The 8,045-nt window shown below is 37.9% G+C and overlaps 1 pseudogene; it reads left to right on the top strand.

Annotated features, from left to right (window-relative positions):
• The first annotated feature begins 555 nt into the window (after positions 1–555).
• Positions 556–2,027, top strand: LOC100448931 (uncharacterized protein C2orf27A-like; annotated as a pseudogene).
• The last annotated feature ends 6,018 nt before the right edge of the window (positions 2,028–8,045 follow it).

Genomic DNA, 8,045 nt, shown 5'->3' on the forward strand with positions numbered 1-8,045 from the left:
TTCTCCTCTGTCTCTTTTATGTACAATTGATTTTTCCTTCTCTATTGAAATATTCCCCAAAGTATGTAATTTTACCCCATTTAAAAATATATATAATGTGTGTGTGTATATGTATATATATATATATCTGCTATATTTGTGTGTTTTTGTTGTTGTTGTTGTTTGAGACAGGATCTCAGTCTGTCACCCAGGCTGGAGGGCAATGGTGCAATCATGGCTCACTGTAGCCTCAACCTCATGGGTTCCAGCAATGCTCCCACCTCAGAAGGATACCAGTCCTCCAGGAAGACATCAGGCCCCAGGTGGATACTGGACTCAAGGTTTACACCAGGCCCCAAATTGATAACCAGCCCCAGAGGTACACCAAAGCCCTAGGTGTACAACAGGCCCATGCTGAACTCCAGAGTCATGTGGACATCAGGCTGCAGGTAGACACCATGCCTTAAATAGATACGTAGGCTTCAGGTGGATATTAGACCCAAGGTACACACCCAGTCCCCATGTGATTGTCAGGCCCAGGTGAAAACTAAGGCCTTAGGTGAACATCAGGCCTTAATGGACACCCAGGTTGATACCCAGATCCCAGGTGATCACCAGGTCCCTGGTGGACACCAGGCCTTAGGTTAACAATGGGACCCAATAGGCCATCAGTCCACAGCTGGATACCAGTCCCCAGGGACACAAGGCCCCAAGTGAAACATAGGCCCAAGGTGGACACCAGGCCCCAGGTGGACACTCAGGCCTGAGGAGGACATCCAGCCCCTGGTGAACATCAGGCACAGGTGTCCAAGCAGGCTCTGGGTGGACATAACTGTGTACAGGTATGGAATTGACCTGTGGGGAGGGTGAGCAGTCAGTAGCCCAGTAGGGTCCTTAGTAAGTCTTATGGTGGGAAGGGGCTGAGAGGACAGAACCTTTAAGACGCACCCTCACTTCCTTGATGACAGACCCACACAAAACTTAGAACTCTGGTAACCAGGTGCCCATATCCTAGAGCTAGCCCCGTAGCCAGCTCACTTGGTGGGAGATGTTGAGGAGAGTAAGATGTTCTCGACCCACATTTCAAGTGTCCTGCTTCAGGAATGGAAGGAGTGACAGCCTTTTCCAATGATGCCAATGTAGGCTTATTGCTCACCCCAGACGCCTCTGGCCATTTAGCCAAAGGCACCCCCAGGTATTACAGGGCAGCCCAGGGCAGGCCCTAACAGGCCAGGTTTTACCAGAGATCCTATCTGGGCCACATCTGCACATTGTCCCTGTCTGGCTGGAGATTCTGGAGCCCATCGAGGCACAGGCATATGATGAAGTGGCCTGCAGTCTGGAAGACTTTGTTGGGGTGTTGTTTTGGGGCTGGAATTCCTTGAAATTCAGTGAGGTTGTTTCCACGTTTGGAAATTCCAGTGGAAAGTGACTGATATTGATGACTCTTTCTCCTTTTTCAGCTCCTGCTCCATATGCAGCAATACAGGAAATTCCAGTGCCAGCTGTTGAGCCAGTGCCAGCACCAGGGGAAGAGCCCCTCCAGGGACAGCGCTGGAACTAGAGGCAGCTCCAGAGTCTTCCTGCCCCTGCCCTGGTACAGCCAAGGACCAGCCCAGGGAGGAGCTGCCTGACATCATGGAACCTGCTGTGGCCACTGGCATTAGCCCTGGAGCTGAAAGCGTGGGTGGAGCTAGAGGTGACAGAGTTGGGGTGGTCAGCGGAGCCCCAGCCAGCAGCTCCCAAGCTGCTCCCAGTCCTGGGCACAGTGGGAGCCATGGAGGCAGAGACCAGGGTGTGTAGCCTGGGCTTCTCTACCTCGCTGGAGGGAGGCTTCTCTCATTCAGCAGAGCCGCAGCCCTGTTGCTGCAGGACCTGTTCATTCTGCTGGTGCTGGGGGTGTATACATGCTGGCAGGAGGTGATTGAGAGCAGGAAAAGGAGCCCGCGAGGAGGGGTTCCAGCAGCTCCTCCTGCTCCCAGAGGCGGCCTCTTCCTCCAGGCATGGAGGTCTGCCTGCAACCGGGCATCTGGGCTGTTTGCCCCTAATCTGCTGCCGGGGACCGGCTCTTCTTAACAGGCGGGCAGGGGTTGAGGGGACCAGGGGGCGGCTCCAAAGTGTACAGGAACCAAAGCTTCCAAACTCAGCACTTGTGCCCCGGGGGTCTCTATGCTGCCACCTGCCTTAGGATTTGTTCACAGTATTAGAATTACAAGTTTATAGCCTGGCGTGGTGGCGGGAGCCTGTAGCCCCAGCTACTCGGGAGGCTGAGGCAGGAGAGTGGCTTAAACCCGGGAAGCGGAGCTTGCAGTGAGCTGAGATCGCGCCACTACACACCAGCCTGGGCGAAAGAGTGAGACTGCGTCTCAAAAAAAAAAGAATTACAAGTTTATACAATGATGTTTAAACAAAGTTTGAGTTTTTGAAACTTCATGTTTTCTTTAACTCCTTAGTGTTAGATGGTGTTTTTGAGGCTATCCTGAAAATCTCTGATAGTTGTGTCTTTTTGTTGTGGTTGTTTATGTGATTGAATTACCATCAAATCAACTGTTACTGGAAACCTTTCAGGTATGGGTTTTAGAAAACCCTGACCTACTTTTGCCAGCTTTGACTCTCCGGTTTATTGTGGAAAGAGGGATCATGTAGGCTCACTTCTCCGGCAGATCAATCACCTTTTGCCATCAAGGATTTGGCATCAGCGTTTCCTAAAACTATGTGTACAAGCTGATATGCTGGTACTTTAGCTAATCCGGGTGCAAAAAACAGAATGCCAAAAACAGGTAGCATATAAAATTTATTTCTCATAGTTCTGGAGATGGTAAAATCCAAGGTGAAATGGTCAGCAGATTCTGTGTCTGCTGAGGGGTGGCTTCCTGGTTCCTAGACAGACATGTTTTTACTGTGTCCTCACATGAGAGAAGAAACGAGGGAGCTCTTTGTGGTCCCTTTGATAGGAACACTAATCTCATTCATGAGGTCCCTAAACATTTTTAAAAAGCTTCAACTTGATCCCTCTTCTCTCTAGAGCCACAAAAACTTTTCTCTTTTTTTCTTCTTAGCAAAACTCCTTCAAATGGATTATATTTGTTACTCATGGTGTCAAATGTTTCTCCTCTTATGTTTTCTTCTGTGTATAGTGTTTCTAATGATTTACCAATAACTTCAAATTGTTAAATCCAATGACATTGTTTTGTCTCTCATATCCCTTGACCTATAAATAGTTTTTGTTAGGGCCAATTACTTTTTTCCCCTTTGACAAACCTTTGCTTCTAGGGCAAGGTCTTGCTCAATTTTCAGTGGCCTCTCTGGCTTCCTATGTATTCCTTACTTTTGAATATTATGATGTTCCAGAACTCAGCCTTCTAGCTCTTCTTTGCTTTATGGCTGTGAGTATGATAATGATCATCAAATTTATTTATCTACTTATATATATCTAGACTTATATACCCAACTGTCAATGTAACATGTCCCTTGTATATTTAATAAACATTTCAAACTTAACTATATAAAAACTAAACTCCAGATATTTTTCTCAACATGTGCTTTTCTCACAGCCTTCTCCATTGTGATATAGGTAACTTCATTTTTTCCAGTTGCTGAGGCCAATGGTCTAGAGTCAATCTTGCAACCTCCTTTGTAATATATTCATATTTGTTATGTCAGTAAATCTTGTTACTGTACATTTAGATTACATCTAGAATTTGAGCACTTTCCACTCCCAGACTGATACAAATTTGAACCAAGCTGCTATAGATTTTTGATTGTTTAATTGTTATAGCTTACTGATTGGACAACCTGTTTCTATTTTACTCCTCCGCAAGCCTACTCTTAAAGTTGCAACTGGATAAATATGTATAATTTTAATTCAGATAATACCACTTGTATAATTCAGCATCCACCTAGAAGGCATAAACTGCATCGTAATTTAAATAAAAATAGTTTAAAATAAGTAATTATTTACTGTATCAGAAAGTTAGAGTAATGAAGAATTGGCAAATAAGAAGTACAAATAATTACGTACAGGAATAACAGATATAAAGACCAGCCACTGTTCCTACATCTGAGATAAAACATTCAGTGAAGATTGTGCCCCTCTCACCCCAGAACTGGGATCCAATTGATTGGAAAGGGCGTGTCCACGTCTAACTAGATGACGGAGAGTTGCTGAGAGTGGAATGTTAAGTGAGGGTAGAAACAATGGTAAAACAGCAATATAATGTAAAATTCCTAAACAGTGCCATTGGAGATAGTGAATAAGTGTGCAGATCTCTACTGTGATACTTCATTTCTTAGAAGGACAAGGTAATGTGGAAACAACTGTTCAGTAATGTTTCATGACACCAAATTGCAGTTCTTTGTTTAACAGTGTTAACTGAGCTGGTGTTAATTTCACTAAAATGATTTATTTTATGAAACTGCTCAACTGAGTAAATATATTGTTTATTAATGTCTTGTTTTGAAGACTCTGTCTAAATCTTTCCTGCTATTTTTGTTGGTTTTCATGAGTTTGTGATTTTTTTATTTCCTGAAGAAAAATCAATAGGTAAATTGTGCTATTAGCAAAGATCCATGCAAAAGACAAAAAATACAAATAAATATGTGTGATTCAATAAAATATAAATATGTGTGTGTGTGTATACATCTGTATATAGACACATATCTGTGTGAATATATAGGTTGGTGCAAAAGTAATTGTGGTTTTTGTCATTAAAAGTAATGGAACTATGCATATACAAAAATATAGAACTATGCATACATACAAATTATGTATATGTGTATGTATAGAAATGTGTATGTGTGTATATGTATGTGTATATATATATATATATATATATGGCCTGCTTTTATAATATTGGTAATTTTAATAATACATAGCATAATAAAACTCAGTAGTCTTACTTAAATTTACAATTTAGCACAGATTTACATGGTAGCTTTTCCACTCAGTTTCTACCAATAAAAGTGCTGTGTACAACTGCATAATATAAATAAAACAAATGCACGTATTATGACATTCAAATGTAGCAATAGATTCAAAGTAGCATCATGATACGATTTATTTATATTGGGCAAAAAAGAAATATGCTACTTTCAAAGCTATTTGCAAAACAATTGTTTGTAACAAACAGTTCAATTTTAAGCACCAAATTCACTTTTTAAATTGTGAAAAAGCTCATTTATGGAAAACTACTTATTACTGAAGTTTACGACTATGAAAATAAACAACCAAAATCAAGTTTGTGTATTTTTCAGGTGATTGTCAGCATATAATATCTAATCCTTGAAATAAAAAAGTCATAACTGCATATAATATATCCTTGTATTGTATATATTAATATCTGTTTTACATAAAGGTTCTGTCAAATAGGTTGTATATATATATTTGTGTAATGTAGATTTTAAAACAATCCAAGATTTTGAGAATGGGTAAGATTCTAAATGTAAGCAATATTATCAGCCTGTAGAAAACAAAAGCCTAAAATATAATTCAAAAATAGCTAATTTATAACATTTAATTGATATCACAAACAAGAAGTGTTATTTCAAAATATGTCATAGATTGAAAATATTTTTTAAATATTTGAAGATAAAATTTAAAGAAATAATGGGGAATGAAAGACATATTATAAAATCCCGCATATAGTGGTTACTTATTTCCCCAAATTTATGGTAAGCTATGACATTTTCTTCCAATTTTGCTTATAATTTTCTGTAGTTGCTCGCAATTCTCATCTAATTGTGTTTTGATAGATTTAGACAATTCAATGTTATCTTTTAAAGAAGTAAAGTTGATACAGTTCAAATCTCAGATTTTCAATTTTCTAGCTCCTGCTTTTGGGATATCTCTTTTTCTTTCTGAAACCAATTTTTCTCAGCTCACAAAGAGAACATAGGTAGTAATATATCCTTTGCAGAGCTTTATAAAGGTAATAAAGGTAAAGGTAATAAATTCACTTGTTGCATGATAAGCAATTGTGCCTATTACTAATTTTGAAGTTAATTTCAATATGTAACATTTATATCTTTGTGTAATGCATTTTATTTGAAACATAAAATTCAAGTTTGCAATTATTCTTGCTCAGAAATCTAAAGTAGTGAAAATCATGTACTCAAAATGCATCATATTGTTATAAAAACATGAAAAAAGACTTGAATCTTGAAACATTAAGGTATATTTTCCCTTGGGTCATCAATCAGTAAGCTAATTAATAAATTCAAATTATTACCTTAACACTTACTGAAATCAGCCGCAAAGCTAAACTATTCTAGTAACTATCAGGCAATAGAATATTATAAGCTGTACCCAGGAGATGAGCTGCATAAAAGTATGCAGTGTGTGCATATTTTTTGTGATTTGTGAGAATACTTTTGTGAAATAAAATTTGTTTATATCTATATGAAGACAGTATTAACTAGATAAAACAATAAAATTTGGACATGTTATACTTTTATCTTTATAAACTCACAAACCAAACACATATAGCAATCCAATAGCTGACGCCTGTAGAATACTTAATATGAACCAAGTCCTATTTTAAATTCCTTACCTACATAAACTCACATACATTTTACCACAGACCAATGAGTTAGGTGTATTAGCATGAGTATTTTGTAAATGAGAAAATTGAGTCGATGAGAGTCTTAAGCAAATGGCCAAAGCTCACATAGCAGGTAAGCAGTACACACAGTGTCACACCAACGACGACACTTACACCCACCATCATTATCTATAACACAAGCAAAACGGTAAGTCCTGAAAGAAGTCCTATAATAAAATTTCCTCCTCATTTTCTATTACTTCCACTTCTTCTTTTTTTAAATTACTTTAATTCCTCAGGTTTTCAATTAAAGTCATGTCTAACGAGTTGACATTCAAATACTCTTATGTAACTCAATGTTAAATGAAAAAGCAGACACAATTACAATATTAAGTGATATCTTTAATGAATATATTTAAAAAGCAGTTTCATAATTCTATTAAGTTTAGTAATTATCTCTGACAATACCCTTTATTCATTGTATGTTGTACCAGGGAGCAAAACCTGATAAACAGACAAATAAAATAAGGGTCTTATGGAAAACACTTCAGTACAACTTTCCAGTGAACCTGAAAAAATCTTTTAGACTTATCATATTTCAATTTTCCCAACCACCACACTTCAAAGTCTTTTTAAATTAATATATTATTCAATATAAGTATTAGTTATAATTCTGCAGAGTGTGGCCACTGCTTCTCCCATCCTCCTTTCCCAAGGACGGTGGGGATTGCTATAGGGCTGGTAGGTAGTTTACCGTCCCTTCTATAGGCATACATTTGGCACTGACATCACAGCTTCATAACCCCCACCACCGCCAGCTTCCCCTGCCTCTTATCCTAGATCCAGTCTGTTCTTGTTCATTGAGAATCCTGTGTTCCCACTTCAGTGACACCTGAATTTTTTTTTTATTGTCTTCAAGGAGGTAAGGCCCCATTAAAGGGTGAACTTGTAATAAACTGGAATTTTAAATAAACCTCATGTACTTGTGTTTATAAAGAAAAAATATTAGTTATAATTTAAATTATATATCATTTGGTCTATCATATTTAAATTGGAGGCAACTTGCTATAACATATGGAGTGTTACTTAAATACTGGGTTAAAATATTGCCTCTTTCCATTATTAGCTGTAAAACTGGGTGAGTCACAAGCTCTCTAAATCTCAATTTCCTAAGCTGTAAAATTCAGATAATAGTAGTTCAATGTCATGAGATTATTGGATATAAAGTATAGGTAAGTGCTTTGTAATCTTTAAAATATGTAGATATTTATTATTATCTTATTGATCTAATAATGTCTTGAATTCTATGCTGGGGATTACCTAACCAGTAAGAATATCTCATAATGAAAGGTTTTATGTTATTTATGGAGTTAGCTTGTGGAGTCACCTTCAATTTCTAGTTATAGATCTCTGTTATCTAGTGCATTGTACTGTATTATATGCTTTATATAGATTGTGTGCCTTTTATTGTAATCATAAAAAATAAGAGGACTATGTTCCAGAATGAAGTATTAATAACTGCTGTTT

The sequence above is a fragment of the Pongo abelii genome, chromosome 13 (genome assembly GCF_028885655.2).
Source record: "Pongo abelii isolate AG06213 chromosome 13, NHGRI_mPonAbe1-v2.0_pri, whole genome shotgun sequence".
In the NCBI taxonomy this organism is placed as follows: Eukaryota; Metazoa; Chordata; class Mammalia; order Primates; family Hominidae; genus Pongo; species Pongo abelii.